Raw genomic sequence first — 16,286 nt, forward strand, 5'->3', positions numbered from 1 at the left:
ATAAGTGATCAAATAAAACCCAAAAGTTTTGTATAGCCAAAGATACTATAAAAATACAACAGATTTGAAAAACAAATGTTTAAAACTGTAGGGAACAGGTAAAAGTATCTATACTATAGCAGATCTTTTTTTTTTTTTTAAGATTTTATTTATTTATCTATCAGAGAGAGAGAGAGAGGCAGAGACACAGGCAGAGGGAGAAGCAGGCTCCATGTAGGGAGCCTGATGTGGGACTCGATCCTGGATCTCCAGGATCAGGCTCTGGGTTGAAGGCAGCGCTAAACTGCTGAGCCACCCGGGCTGCCCCTATGGCAGAAGATCTTAAAAGTTTATAGGAGTTGAGGCACCTGGGTGGCTCAGTTAGTTAAGCATCTGTGTCTTGATTTTAACTCAGGTCATGATCTCCAGGTCATGAGACTGAACCCCATGTGGGCTCACACCTAGTGTGGAGCCTGCTTAAGATTCTCTCAGTCTCCCTCTGTCCCTTCCCCCGCCCCTGCTTGTTGCATGGGCTCTCTCTCTCTTTCTCTCCCAAAAAAATAAATTTATAGGGAGACAAAGTTCATTGGAAAAATGGACACAGAACACAAAAATGCAACTTATAGGAAACCCAACAAGCTCGTGGAAAGAAGATCAAATTCATTTTTAGTCAAAGAAGTGCAAGTAAAGTAACTGAGATTTTACGTCAATAGCACTTGCAAAATCTTAAAAAAGAAAAAAAAAGCATTATGACCTGGGGAGACCTACTGAAAGGCAGTTTTTTCATTAATTGTAGGTGCAAACTGTGTACTCTTACAGTTTTCTTTAGGAAGCAGTTTAGTGGGTTTTTTTTTTTTTTTTTTTTTTTTAGATTTTATTTATTTATTCATGAGAGACACAGAGAGAGAGAGAGAGAGAGAGAGCACGCGGCAGAGACACAGGCAGAGGGAGAAGCAGGCTCCATGCAGGGAGCCCGACGTGGGCCTCAATCCCAGGTCTCTGGGATCACACCCTGGGCTGTAGGCAGCGCTAAACTGCTGAGCCACCCAGGCTGCCCAGCAGTTTAGTTTTTAAAAGGAAAAACACACATGTCCTTGACCCGGCGACCCCAACTCTATCAACAGAAATAAAATACCAGCATATCTAGATAGAGATACCAGTATGCTTATTGAGGTACTATTTGTAGGAGCAAAAAAACGAAGCCAACTGATCTCCATGAATAGGAGGAATACGGGAACAGATAACAAAATATATCTGTACTGTGGAGTGTTATGCAACCATTAAAAGAACCAGCTAATTGGGCTGTAAGTGTTCACTTGGGAGGGATTTCCCCAAGGTATGGCTGAGAGAGAAAAGCAAGGTAAGGAAAAGAATATATACATTTTCATTTTTTGTGAAACAATGACCTCAAACACTACACTAAAACACACACTGACCTAAATCACGCCCTGTGGGTGTGTGTGCAGACATGGTTGTATGTGATTACATAAATTCTAAAGATATTTATTTATTTATCTTTTTTTTTCTAAAGATACTTAGAATGAGACATGTTACGTCTTAATGGAGGGAGTGTGATGAGTTGAAGACAGAAAATGAGAGATGGAGAGACTGAAAGGTAGGAAAAGACTAGATTCTGAAAAGTATATCTGAATTTTAATGTATATTCAGCTTATTTTCTCCTCCAAACCAGCTCTTACAAGTAACTTCATCACTCATATTGATGGGTTGAATATTTTCCCATCCTTGGTCTGTCTTGACTACTCTCTGCTCACTCAAACCCTTTCCATGCCTTCCTTATTGGAGATTTCTGTTGCAGTGGCTGGGCCCCAACCCCCTCTTACCTTCTCTCCTCTTCTCACCTGCCTTTATTGTGCCTTTCCTCCCACTCTCTGCTATCCTCCTTAGAAAGCCTACCTGTTCTTCAAGGCTCCACTTAAATCTCATTTTCTTTCTGAAGGCCTCTGATGCTTTCAAGTCATAAAGTCTCCTTTTAAAATCATACAGCTATAGTTATCTGGGTCCTTCTTATGCACTGTTTTTGTACCGCTGTACTTGTATAAATGTTGTATTTCTCCAAAGGTACTTCAAGTTCCAGGAGGGAAGAAGACAAGCTTATTGATTCTTTTCTGTTCACTCCACAGGAGACAGTGCCAAGTCTTGTGCATAAAAAGGTGTTAATTGATCCCATTTCCCTCCAAAATGGCCATTATTAAAGCCCTGCCAAACTTCAAAATAATAGGAAATTTCAACCCATGATGTATTAATCAAAACGTAATTTTAAAAAAGAGTGCTATTTTTGAAAGAAAATGGTTGTATCTTATTTATGAAACTTTATCTGTAATTCCTTGTTAGACAATTAAAAACAAGTCCAGTGGACATCTGCCACAAAAGCTGGAAGGTTTCATAAAGCCAGGACAGAACATCGCCTATGTTATATAGCGGGAGCAAAGAAACCTGGTTTGCCAAAGATAACTGTGAAATATAAACAGCTCAAGGTTCAGCAACTGAAGTTCGAAGACTCAGAAAAACATGATGGATTTCAGAAAAACTCTCAGAATTCACTACATTAACTTCCATTTTTTACAGATAGCTAGCTGCTGATACTAGCTTAACTGTGAAAGGGTGTTTTGTTTATTTATTAGAGGTAAAACTATTCATCAACTTAAGAATCAAAAAGAAATACCAGATTGCTTGGCTAATACCTGTAATTCGAAATCTCTTGATTCATGGGGAGATAAGAAATCAACACTTCTCTCAAACATGTCTGCTAAAGTAATTGTCACAGCATCTTCATGCACCCAGAAAAAAACCATCTCCCCTTTCCAACCAAAAGCAGAAATCTATAGTCTCTAATAGGTTAGACAAATAGGACATTTTAAAAGTGTAATTACTTGGTGGCTTAGAGTGAGGAGTACATATCTTTTAAACCAAGTTGAGTCCATTAAGGTAAGATTTAATAACCTCTAAAAATGAAATTACAAACAGGTAGCCTGCGGCTGAATGAATCTCTGCTGCAGGTGTGTATGTGTGTGTGTGAGAGAGAGAGCGAGAGAACGCAAATGCACATGGTACAAGGGCAGGAGGCAGGGTGTATATACTGCATGGTTTCCCCTTTTCTTCCCTTTCTTCCCACCTCCGGTCTCTTTTCCCCTCTCTCCTTCCCTTCCCTCCCCCCCCCCCCCCCATTGAAGAGATCTTTCATAAAAGACATAAAAGATTTCTTGAGGCACCTGGGTGGCTCAGTGGTTGAGTGTCTGCTTTTGGCTCAGGTTATGATCCCGGGGTCCTGGGATGGAGTCCCACATCGGGCTCCTTGCAGGGAATCTGCTTCTCCCTCTGCCTATGTCTCTGCCTCTCTCTCTGTGTCTCTCATGAATAAATAAAATCTTTTTTAAAAAAGTCAGATTTCTCTTTTCGCTAGTCTTTAAAAACTCAGAAGGTATGCATTTCTAGACAGCAACCACTAGGTGGTGACAATGAGGACTGGTCACCTTGAGGAGCATGGACCTTCCAGGTGGTGTATTCCCCACAGGCCTTGCTTTCCTAGTTGATAGTACTTACCCTGGACTTGTGAGGGCAGCTAAATTTGAGAACTTTGTTCTAAGAACACTGACAGAGTCGACTTCCCAACCTAAGTTTTAGTCCTTGGGGGGCAGTTTGGTATTGTGTTTAAGAATATGAACCCTGGGGCCAGAACTCCTGGATTAGAGTATTCGTTCCACTAGCTAGCTCCAGCTCTGAGTGTTTGGGCAAGTAAATTAACCTCTGGAGGAACCCCTTTAATCTGTAAATTAAGGATAATAATAATAGTACTGACTCACTGGGATGTTGTGAGGAATAGATTTTGGCATTTAGAGCAAACAGCATCTTGGCACATATTAAACACCTATTGAGCATCAGCTTCTTTGGAAAACCACGATATTTAGGCTTTGATCTGTGTTAAAGAAAAAATTATTCTGACACTTGTGAAGATGGTAAGGAGGACTTTATTCAGGACTACTGGGCTAGGTGTCAAGATCATTGCATAAGGAGAGACAGATCAAGTTCAACTCCAAATACGATGGCAAAGCTAAGTAGGATTTATAACTAAGAAGCAGATAAGGAGGGTGGCAGCGGATGCAAAATTACTAAAAGACATTAAAGGTAGGGAGATTCTTGCTGAATGCAGACCAGGTGATCAGCTCAGAGATGGTAGGAGGATGAGAAATTTGATCTGTTATTGAGGATATCAGATATCTTCAATAGATTCTCTCTAAAGAGAATCTCTAGAGATCCCTAGAAGGATTCTCTCTAAACTGGCTTAGCAGGATTCTTGCTAAAACTGGATGCTATAAGGACAAGCATGGAAGCCCAAGATGGAGGCCTAGTCAAGAAGAGGGCTCAGAGGAGGCTGACTACAGTTTATTCAAGTGGGAGTCCTTGTCATCTTTGTCATCTGCACTGGTGAATATGGATTTTCTTATGAGACACTTTGCAGCAAAATGAATTCCTTCCGAATTGGCCACACATCACACAGGAGCTAATGGACCCTCTGAGTTTGTCTTTAAGTTTGATGGGTACTAAACTATTAATAGCATGTCCCTTTGGTCCTTCTGCCCTTAAAATCATGAGCAAGGATTTAAGGCCTCATTGCAACAATGCAGTAAGCCTGCAAGGCACTACTCACCTTATACAGGGAGGGAAACTGAGATCCAGAGGTTAAGTAACTTACTCAAAGCTGAATACCTGTAATTTCTATTGAACTGAATTTTACTGATGCAAATGCCTGAGCTCCTGTACTGCTGCCGTATTATCTGTAACTCTGGAAAGAAAATGGAAAGAAAGGAAAAAAAATATATATGTATATATAATCTCCAGAGGAGAGAGAGACTTCTGTTTTTGCAAGTGGCTTGCAACTCAGGGGCAGCCTGGATGGCATTAACACAGACTACAATGACATTCCTAACTGGTCACTTTATGAAATACTCACTCTGTTGAAGGCTGCCACTGCCACCATTCATCCTGAAAATAGTGGGTTCCACTACTATGCCACGCTGCCTATTTTCATAACAGACACCCACGCTTAATAAGACAAACAGCAGGGAAACTCAGTCCTTTGTGATTTGCTCCAAAATTGCTCTGGTGGAAAGAGCATTAGACAGAGAGCCAGAGGGAGGGTTGGCAGTCTCAGACCAGCAGGATGCTGATATGCTGCAGGTCACGGTGATAATCCTGTGGGCGGCAGTTACCCTTGCCCACTTCAGAACTGCCGCATTGCTAGAACAAGGGCTTCAGGATGTCATCGCATCTCTTTAGCGACATTTTTAGGCAAGTGTTACAGGGATCTTGGTGATCCCTCTATCCCCAGATACCTGACAGCAGCTTTTGGCCTTCATGTGGATATGCAAAGACCTTTGAAGAACAAGTGAGGTTAAGAGGTAAGGGACTATTAATCCTTAAGAAAAGGATAAAGAAAAAAAATGTCATCTGGCATCCTATTCAACCCGATTTTTTTTTTTTTTTTTGCTCCCTTTTATTGAGAACCTTTGCCTACATATTTGCATTCTGAGCCTAGCAGATCCTGCTGGTGCGCAGTTTGAAGGAGACGTGATTCAATCCCAAGAAACACCCACAAGCTAGGAAAAGCAGCTAGTTTTTTCTTTAAAAATTCATACCTTCACACTAACAGCTGCCTCAAATGCACTTCAAAGATCTAGCTGAAAAACTGGTTCTTCCCTTGGAACCGCGTCTAAAGCAAATCAGAACGGCTGAAGAGACAAGAAGGTCGCTTTGCTGAGTGCCTCTCACAGTGCCAGGCAGACCCTCAGCCCTACTGGTTACTTTAATAAAGGCACAGGAGAAACAAGTTACATCCCCCCTCTCCTTGTTTGGCTCTTTTGTTTAACCCTCCTCTAGGAAAACAAACGCATAGCTTATTATTATCTCATTGAATTCCACTGTAAGCAGGGCCAGATGAAGACTAAGAAGGAAAAAAAGGGCTTTAAGAAGCATGAAGACCCCACGTATATCCCCGCTGTTTTGTCAAACACAAAACCTGAACAGGAGGCTTCTAAATTCACAACAGAATCACAGAGCCTGGCAGGTGCTTCCTTATTTGCTCTCTTATTTGTGTTCCTGACACTGTTCTCTAGAAGAAGGTGTTTCATCCTCAGAATAACTCTCCGAGGATGGACCTACTCCGAGTTCCACTTTGCAAGTGAGTAAGGGATAGGCAGGGCTACGGAGGGAGAGATAGGTAGGGGACTTTGTGATCAGACTCACAGAAATCCCCAAAATGCTGAGGTATAAGGAAACCAGAGAGAAGGGAACAAACCTGATCACCTTGCCCTAGATGTGTGTGTGTGTGTGGGGGGGGAGGATAGGGGGGATGGGAGTGGTGGTGGTGGTATCTTTTTTATGACAGTCACCTGTGACCAACAAAGAATAACCAGACCTAAGAAAGAAGCCCTTAAAGATGTTATCACCACCAGTCCTTACTCAAGCCAAAACATCACAAGAGTGATAAGGCCACAAGCTCCCTAGTCAGTTCTAAATTAAAGACTGTCAGTGGAAGCCCAGGTTGGCAACCCTGACCAGACTCTTCACTCCTGAGACCTCTCTCTGTATCCTCAGTTAATAAAACTCTATCACTGTGCTTGCTCTCCTGTGTGTCCGGGAAATTCCTTCTTCCACTCTGTGAGACAGAACCTAGCTCTTCCACTTCACAGATCTGGAAACTGAGGCAGGACAACACAAGCGATAAATGTTGGAGACCAGATTTAAATCCAGACCCTCTGCCTCCAAAGTCTGTGTTGTTAACCAGTTTCACACAGCAGGGAATAGGGCACTTTTCATGGAGGCAAGCTCTAGGAGCCAGGAAGGAAGCATCATCAGACAATAAAGGGAGCAACAGAAAATTCAGAAGACATAGCCTTGAAACTGATGAGGGAGCAGAAGACAAGCTGAAGACAAGTACAAACCGACGCCCTGTAATCCCCCCTTCCAGGTGGGATGTGTGTGACATTCCTCAGGCATCCCTGGCTGCCCTAAAGCTAAGGGGAGGAAAAACAAATGGCCACTTGACAGAGATCACAATCCTGCACGACAAGAGTCTCCCTCAGTCTACAAATGTCTTAGTGATTTACAAGAAAAAAAGGTTATTGATAAGAATGACCTAACTTCCAGAAGGAAATGTAGATAAAATTAAAGGTCCTTATAATCTGCAGCCAATTGACAAATACTTGAGGCAGCAGAGTATAATGTTCCTCCAGGAAGCTCCCACTGTCTTCATGTTAATATGCTTTGCTAGAGGGAAAAACAACCTTAACTTGACATTGGCAAGGCCTCCAGTATCTTGTATGTCCTATTTAGCAAAAGAAAGTTCTTTGACACCTGGGTGGTTCAGCGGTTGGGCATCTGCCTTCGGCTCAGCGTGTGATCCCATGGTCCCCGGATCGAGTCCCACATCAGGCTCCCTGCATGGAACCTGCTTCTCCCTCTGCCTATGTCTCTGCCTGCCTCTCTCTCTCTGTCTCTCATGAATAAATAAATAAAATCTTAAAAAAAAAAAAAAGAAAGAAAGTTCTTTGAAAACCTCCTTTTTTCCTTACCTTCCCCAACTCCCAAGTATATCATCAGCCACCCCTTATAACCCTGGGGCAGCAGCTCTTCCTGCCCCCGGGTCCTGTCCCCAGGTTTTAATAAAACCACCATTTTGCACCAAAGATATCTCAAGAATTCCTTCTTGGCCTTAGGCTCTGGACCTCACCTACATTCAAAACTACATCACTCTCACTCCTGAGAGCTTTTTCTGTATTCTCACTTAATAAAACTCTACTGCGTACTCACTTTGCTTTGTCGGAGAGGTTCATTCTTCTATTCTGTGAGACAAGAACCTTGCTCTCCTGCTTCAAAACCCTCCTACTAATTCAAACAAATAGAAGTAAACTGGACAACACAAAAATTCCTGCTCTTTGTAATGATTAATCCAACTTGGACATTTTAAGGGCCACAGGCTTTTCTGAGAAGCTGATGAAAATAGGACCCCTCTAGAAAAAAAGATGTGCACACACACACATTTGCAGATAATTTTAAAGGGTTCATCCCTGGAAACCTTCCCCTGACTATCCATTAATATCCTTTTATTTAAGGAAAAATTTGATGAAATTAGTTTACCTGCCTCACCTTGCTGTTGTGGCATTTAAAGGAAATAAATACTAAGCATAGTTTTGGGAAGATAACAGATGCATAATCACGAATTTTTATTATTTTTAAAAGTTATTATCTTGGCATCATTTACCTAAGAAGGCAGGAACTGTGCAATATATTTTATAGAGTCTGTTTTAAATGGTCCAGTGGAAATGTTTACTTTTTATATTCTCCCAAACCCCTGTCTAAAGACTATCATTTGAAGAGGGCACTTTTAGCTAATTCAAAAATAAACACAATAACGAGGTCTATTATTTTTAGATCATGTGTGAGACATGAACTTTTGGGTTCTTTCTCAACAAAATCAAGACTCAGGTTTTAATAACCCGAGTTATTAAAAAATTAGCTCAATAGCTCCATTTTCCTACCTGTGGAGATAAGTCAGAGCTAAGTATCAAAGCTGCTGTTTAAAAATGCCTAAATAAGTTTTTTTTTTTCCCATTGGAAAAATGATTAGAATATTTGTGTTGTTATTGTCTCCCTTCTCTAATCAAGCTGGCTCTTCTCATTTACTTGGTCTGCCTGATAGATATTCAAATCTGTTTCCCTCTTCTTTTGCAGCTCCAGCTTTGAAGGACTTCAATTGCGAACCTATTTTAATTGCAAAGAGAATGCCATAGGATCTCGGGGCTAACGGTTAAACAACACGCTATTAGCAATAAACTAAGCAGCTCTGCATTTGCATTTTAAAATCCTGCGTGAGATATGATCAAAGCTGCCCTGCATCCCAATTTTCCCAGGATATATTTAGCACCACACAGCCTTACAAACAAGTATTGTCCTCCTTGCTTCGTTCCTCCCTGACCTTGCCTTTTTCCTTGGCTGCTGCACCCCCCCCCCCCCCAACACACACACCCCGTGGCCATCTCACCGGACCGGGCCTCGGTCCCCCTGCTCCCCCCTGGCAAAGGCAGCTCGGGTGCGCGGAGTGGGAGCCTGGGCGGGGGCCTCGTTATCCAGCTGCAGGCCGAAAGCTTATTAGTGATTTCTGCTTTTAGCTCAGGTCAGACCACGGCCAGGAGTCTCTCCTCCCACACTCGGGTCTTTAATCATGTTGAACGATGGGAACATGCCTGGTGGCCCTACTTGCGGTGAAGGAAATAGATGTGAAAAAAGCTGGGCACGGGGCTGGTCAGCTGGGGTTCCTGTGCTCCTGTAGACAGAGAAACCAGGGAGAGGGCAACGTGTGAAGCAGGCAGATTCCTCGGGGCTTCAAGTCTGGTGGACCTTCTGCGGTGGGTGCTGCCTTTTTGGTGTTTGCAAGGACCTGAGTTGTGGAGTGAGAGTGCTCTGCTCTTGAGAATGAGCAGTTTCTTTGCTGAGGTCAGAATCTTCTTTGGGTTTGGTCTGTGAGATGTGATTAAAAAGAATAGGAAGAAGAGGAAGAGGGAAGAAGAGGAGGAAGAGGAGGAAGAGGAAGAAGAATCATCAAACAACCTGTCACTCTCCTGCTTTCCAGTCTATGAAAGGTTGTGTTCGGCACCCTGAGGTCCGTACAAGTTTTGAGTTTTGCCCTTAAGGACATCTCAATCCACTGAGGAGATAAGACAAATTCAGTCGGAAGTTATAAATGAACAAGATGGGATATAATTAAGTGACTAACACTGTGGTAATAAACTCGACAGTAGTTCAAATCAGGGGAAAGGCCACTACTTTTGATTCAATTGACATTTCCTGGTACAGTGTTTTCGTAGGCTAGAAAAAATTGCCTCTGTAGTCTACAGAAAAATGGGTGGGTGAAATTAAAAGAAAGGTGAAGCAAGTGATAGTAACAAAGAACAGTCTTTGATTAATAAGAAAATAATCCCTTAAATCACAGGGGGACAAACAGGAAGTACTGTTAAATCCAGTCATTCTCTTAATAAGCCAAGTGCCTTCTTTGTGCCAGATATTCAGGATACAAATATAAATAAGATATATTCACAGTTTTGAGGAGCCTAAAGTTCCTACACATCATTAATTTCAATACAATATAAATGTTGTAACAGAAACAAAAAAAAATTAAAAAAGGTACCATGGAAGCACTTCATTTTATTTTATTTGGCATATATCTTAGATTAGAGAGAGAGTGAAGAATCCTAAGGTTAAAAAGATGTATTTAATGTGATGGAGAGGAGGCAGATGTTTATCTAGCTCAGAGTTTCTCATGTCTGCACCACTGACATTTTGGACCAGGTACCTTTGTGAGGAGGGAAATAGGGGTAGACTGTCTAGTGCGCTGTAAGTGTTTCACAGCATCTCTGGCCTCTACCCACAAGATGCCAGCAGCACCACCACCCTCCCATTTGTGACAATCAAACATGTCTCTAGACATTGCCAAATGGCTACTGGGAGGCAAAACTGTTGGCAGGTGAGAACCACTGATTTAGAATGTGAGTGTATTCACCTTTGATAATAAGGAACATCCTTAGAATAAAGACCTGTGAGTTGATGTAAGAGACTCTGAACTTACTCCAGCTAGGTAGGAATTAATGATACAGCTTTCTGCTCTCCCGTTAAAGATAGTGTTCTTTGTAGTCCACCAGTGAGAATGCAAATTAGCACAACTTCTAGAGAGAACAATTTGCTAATACTTGTCAAAAAGACAAGGTCACATACACATTGACTCAGCGATTCCACATTAGGCGCTAACCTTAGGAGTAAAATAAATAAATTTACTTATTGATATATGTACAAGGTTATTCATTGCATGAAATAAAAGATTAGAAGCAGTCTAAAAGTCCATTAATAGGGAGAGGGTCAGTTATAAAAATTATGGTGCTTCCATATAATGGTATACTAAGCACCTATATTTAATAAGGAAAAACTCTTTGGGTACTGATACAAAACAATCTCCAAGATATATTAGGTAAAACAACAATTAAACAACAAAAACTTAGTAATTACTAAAAAAAAACCTTAAGATACAGAGCAGTATGTTTAATATGCATTTGTATAAAAGGGGAAAAAGAATATCTTTTACTTGTATACACATCAAATATCTCTGTAAGGGTAAATAAGAAATTGCTGTCAGAGGAGGGAAACTGGGTACCTGGGGGACAGGATGCATGGAAGACTTTTCACTTTATAGCCTTTTGTACTTTTTGAATTTTAAACTATATACATGTATTGCCTATTCAAAAATAATTAAAAAAATTAAAAGTTGGTCCTCCTCAACTAGGCAACACTGAACATTCACATGTGCTAAAGCTTTTCTATCAGTGATGATGGATTTATTCTGGTCTGTCCTTCCCCGCTCTTTCCATCTGCTCTTTGCTATGCAAGCAGGTTAGCCTGGCCATGAAACTGGTTAAAGGAAACAATAATTTCCTTATCTATCCTGGTTATCTACAAGCTCCAAGCTAGGCAATGTAATTATTTTTCAAAGTAAACAGCTGAAAAATGCTTTTTTAAAGTGATGCCTGTCCGGCCACTGAAAAAAAAAAGTTTACTTAAGTTTCTTTTCCCAGACTCTCTGACTCCTGTTTATCAGTTGATTTCTTTTTCCCCCTCTTTCCTATTGCTAGTAGCTCTAGCAGCTGGTTCTCAAATTATACATATCCTTCAAACAATAAATCCAAGAATGGCCTAAAGCCAAATTCTATGAAATTGGGTAAAAAGATCGATGAAAATGATTAATTTACTTATTTTGTCTCTCTCTCTATATATATTTTAAAAATATTTTGTCTATATAATGAGATCTGACTAGATAGAAAGATAAAAAATTTAGAATACACACTTTAATTGCCACTTATCAAGTCCACCTCTTTAAACGCTACCAGGTTTTCCTGAATGGATTGTATCTCAGCATAATGCAGTAACATGCTACTTTACCTGCTCTTGATTCATCAGTTCCAAAAACTTACCCTCCACTTGATGCTAATGTTATCTTTCTAAAACAAACAGATATGACACTTATCAGTGCAAAACAATTTAATGGTTCCCCATTACCTATAAATAAGATACAGTCTCCTTAGCACAGTTCATTATCTGATTCATTTCCCTTTCAAGACTGGTGTCCCCTCTCATTATTGCTTGCCAGACCTCATATGTTACTCTGCTTACGACAAACTTCAAAGAGGTTTATCTTCATTTTTACAGAGGAGGAAACTGAGGCTCAGAAAAATCCAGCTCACCCAAGTTGTATGTTTAAGAAATGGAAGAGTCAGAATTTAAAACCAAGTGAGTCGGATTCCCAAATTCTACTGCCTCCAAGAGAATGGGAACAAGAGGTCAAAATGAACTCATGATATATGCAGATGAAAGAAAAGATAGCAAGTGAGTACATCTGAAAAGCATTTTTGAAAGATAATTCCCCCCCGAGACCTTCCCTGCCAACATCAACCAAAAGCAACTGTCCAGTCTCTCATCTCCTGTAGCAGCTTATTGTTTTACCAACCTCACGGCCTCATTCTTGGTTCTCTAGGTAGAAGGCACAGCCCATGCAAAGATAGAAGCTGTGGGGAAGCGTGAAGAGTGTAACCTGACAGCTGGAGCTGTGTAGGAGGGGAGGTTAGAGAACTAAGCTGGAGGGATCACACAGGGCTTCCTTACGTCTTTCCACACGTGTCACTCTCTCACGAAAGTCCTCCTAGCTGAGGCTACTGTTGAAATCTCAAGTCTTCTTCTTCTTTTTTTAAAAAAGATTTTATTTATTTATTTATGAGAGACACAGAGAGAGAAGGAGAGACATATAGGAGAAGCAGGCTCCCCTTGGGAGCCTGATGTGGGACTCCCATCCCAGGATCCCGGGATAATGACCTGAGCCGAAGGCAGACGCTCAACACTGGAGCCACTCAGGTGCCCCAATCACAAGTCTTCTGACTTCCACTCTCTCTCACTTTGAAAGTTCTACTATGTTTACTTACTGCTTTTTTTTTTTCCTCCATAGCACTAATCACTTTTTAAAACACTGAAACATTTACCCACTTATTGTATCATATATTGACTGTCTTCCCCTGCTAGAACGCAAGCTCTAAGAGGATAGCACTTTTATCTACTGTTGCTTATTTATATACCCCAAGTGCTTTGTGAAATGAATGGCCCATAATAAGCTCTCAAACATGTGTTGAATGAGTTGAATATTGCCTTTTGCATTTTAGCCTAACTTCATCGTATGCCATAGTTTCTACGATTTTCATTTAGTTTCTACTAGCATTTGAAGATAGATTTTAACTGGAAGACATACATATACAGCCAAGGTAACCATATATTCTTGATGTTTTGGGGCAGGAGTGTAGTTAAAAATACTGAGTTCTATTGCCACCGTTACATACTTTACAAGTATGTACATACTTTACATACTTTTAAAGTACATACTTTACCATATTTAAGATGTGGTCTTAACAAAAAGGGACGCACACACACAATATGTATATATATACATATCTTCTGTTCTTTTTTCCTGTTGGCTAATTTAGACAACAAATTCTATTCCTCCAAAGACATCTACTGTGTATGGAGATGGGCATCTTCTTATTTCATCTCTAGATGGGGTATGTCTTATTTGGGAGATTGTAAGTAACTGATTACAATGTCTCTTTTTGCTTAAAATATCAAGGAGAGCATTGTATAAATAAATTCATAGAAAAATACTAAGCATTAAACATAATTGTTTCCAACCTAGGGAATACTTATATTTGTTCTTCAGATCTTTTTTGGAACATTTAAAACATTTTAAAACTTTGTGATGAATTCACTAAGGTCATAGTGGCTAGAAACATATGCTAACACTAGAATCCCAGATTACTATGATTTGGTACAAATTTAAATGTTAAAATGTTGTTTGATTTCCAGTAACATTTCAGCTGATGCTTATTTACTATACTCTCGTTGGAACAACCTTCCTTCTTTCCCTTTTTCCCTCCTCTTCTCCCCCTCCCACTTTTTTTTTAAGTTGGTATAAGTCTAATATAATTTATTTGCCAATACTTTATAGTACATTATAAAGCAATAAAATAAATTAATATGCTGCTTTTTATTAAAATAAATTAATAAGATGCTTTTATAACCATCTTATATACTCTGTAGCCAAAATTATAAGACAGGAAATTTTTTTAAAGATTTTGTTTATTTATTCATGAGAGACACACAGAGAGAGGCAGAGACACAGGCAGAGAGAGAAGCAGGCTCCTCCATGCAGGAGACCTATGTGGGACTTGATCCCAGTATTCTAGGATCATGCCCTGGGCTGAAGGCAGATGTGCAATGGCTGAGCCACCCAGGCATCCCAAGATAGGAAAATTTTTAAGAAGGTGAAGTTGACAAGTCTACAGAGTCAAGAACTACCTACCATATTATATCATAACATCTTCAGGTATATCAACACAAAACACCGTATTTGCTTAATTGGCAAAGATTAAAAATAATGTTCAATATTTGCAAGCGTGGGGTGAGAATGACATTTTCAGACATGTTTAGGTGCACAAATTGATGGAGAACATTGCAAATACCTATACTCTTTGAACCAATAAGTCTACCAGGAATTGAGCCTAAGAAAAGCTAACAAAATAACTGGTAAGGGTTTATGACCAGTGGGTTTCATTGTAGGGTAGTACATAGAAGCTCTCTAAATAACCTCCACCTAGTTGATGAGCTTTCTACAACCAGTGTAAGATTTATGGATGGAGCCCATGACTCATGGAACCTTGGCAGCTAGTGAACCTGCCTCGTTCTGCTCCTATTACTCATGCTGTATGAAAACCAAGAGTTAGTGGCTCTTCTTGAACTGTTCATACCAGTTGTTTTTGTTGTCACCATATAATTTGAATATATTATATATAAAAAGATGAAACTAGAGTGCAAAAGTGTTTTTGTTTCTTTGAAACTAAGTTGAATACTTGGATAAAAACCTGACAAAGGTAGGTTCTTTAAAAAATGTAGTTATTGAATTAGGACTGAGACAGCTGTAAGAGAGGAAAATAAGTATAAACACTTAATATTCTTATTCTTAATTAAGAATATTTTGCTTCAAAAAATAAAAAATAAAATAAAAAAAAGAATATTTTGCTTCACTGTAACAAAACTGAACAGAGAAATATTGAGGAGCCAGCATGTATTTAATTATGAAAGAGGATACAAAACTCCAACCAGTGGTTCCATTCTCAAAGAAAACATCTGCCCTGTGTCCAAAGGCTAGTGAATAATGCAAATTCAAATGTTGTAAGTTGGAATAAAAATCTTAAGAATATATGTATTATTTTTATAATTCCACATTTTCTCTAATTGTTGATCACTTGCATCAACAAAGTATGATGCTCTAGGCTGCAAGAAGTATACATCTAATATAATATGTAGAAAATACATACGTAGAAAAAATATTAGAAGGAAATATACTAAAATATATGGGGTCAATTATGGTGGGATTATGGGTGCTCTTAAAACTTTATTCTTTAATTAGGTGTATTTTTAAAACCTTGTAAACATAGCCTTATTTCAAGTGTAAAATGTAGCAAAAAATGTAAAGAGTAAGAATGGAGAAACAAGATTCCTGGCCAAAATGGTTTCCCATTTTATAATCCTATTAAATCTCTGAGCTTCCCCTTGCTAAGAATATTCACAGTGCAAAAAGTGGGAAGATTGTTCCTCCTTGAAGCTGCACTTCTAGATCTTGTTTTATCTCAATGCTCTCTTTCTCAGTTTTCAGATACTACACCAGCTCTCTGCTTAAACCAAGTGAGTCCCAAGCACATAATCAGACTCCACTAGGTATGTGGGAAGAAATCTGGAGTTAAGCTTGCTCGATTGAGGTAGTCCTACAAGTTGCTGCTTTAGAGTACTCACTCACCCAGTGAGTGTTAGAAGGTCAACAATCACCCTGACCTAGAGGCACGTGATGGCTCTGATTCAAGAGCATTAACAAGCCTTTGCTGGGAGTTGCTTATCACTGCTTCTCATTGGTCCTTGACATTCTTTTCTATCAGGCCCCAGTCAGTCTCTGGCATCTGGTTTAAGGCATTTAGATGCCACAGTTATTTCTTTTCTACTTCTGGCTTTAAGAAGTATTATCTTCTTTTTCTGCTCTTAATGTCTGTAAGTGCTACATGCTTTGACCTTGAGTGGGAATATTTGAGCTTCACAGGAGGAAGGAAAACTCACAAGGAGAAAGTTGCAGATATGGGAGAATATACCATTCATTCAGG

General features: G+C 39.8%; 1 protein-coding gene across 4 annotated transcripts in view; it reads right to left on the bottom strand.

The window, feature by feature from the left end:
- GPRIN3 (GPRIN family member 3) overlaps nt 1-16,286 on the bottom strand; it is a 70,127-nt gene that overhangs the window by 12,531 nt on the left and 41,310 nt on the right. The gene's annotated exons all lie outside the window — the stretch shown is intronic.

This window comes from Canis aureus, chromosome 33, assembly GCF_053574225.1.
Source record: "Canis aureus isolate CA01 chromosome 33, VMU_Caureus_v.1.0, whole genome shotgun sequence".
Classification (NCBI taxonomy): Eukaryota; Metazoa; Chordata; class Mammalia; order Carnivora; family Canidae; genus Canis; species Canis aureus.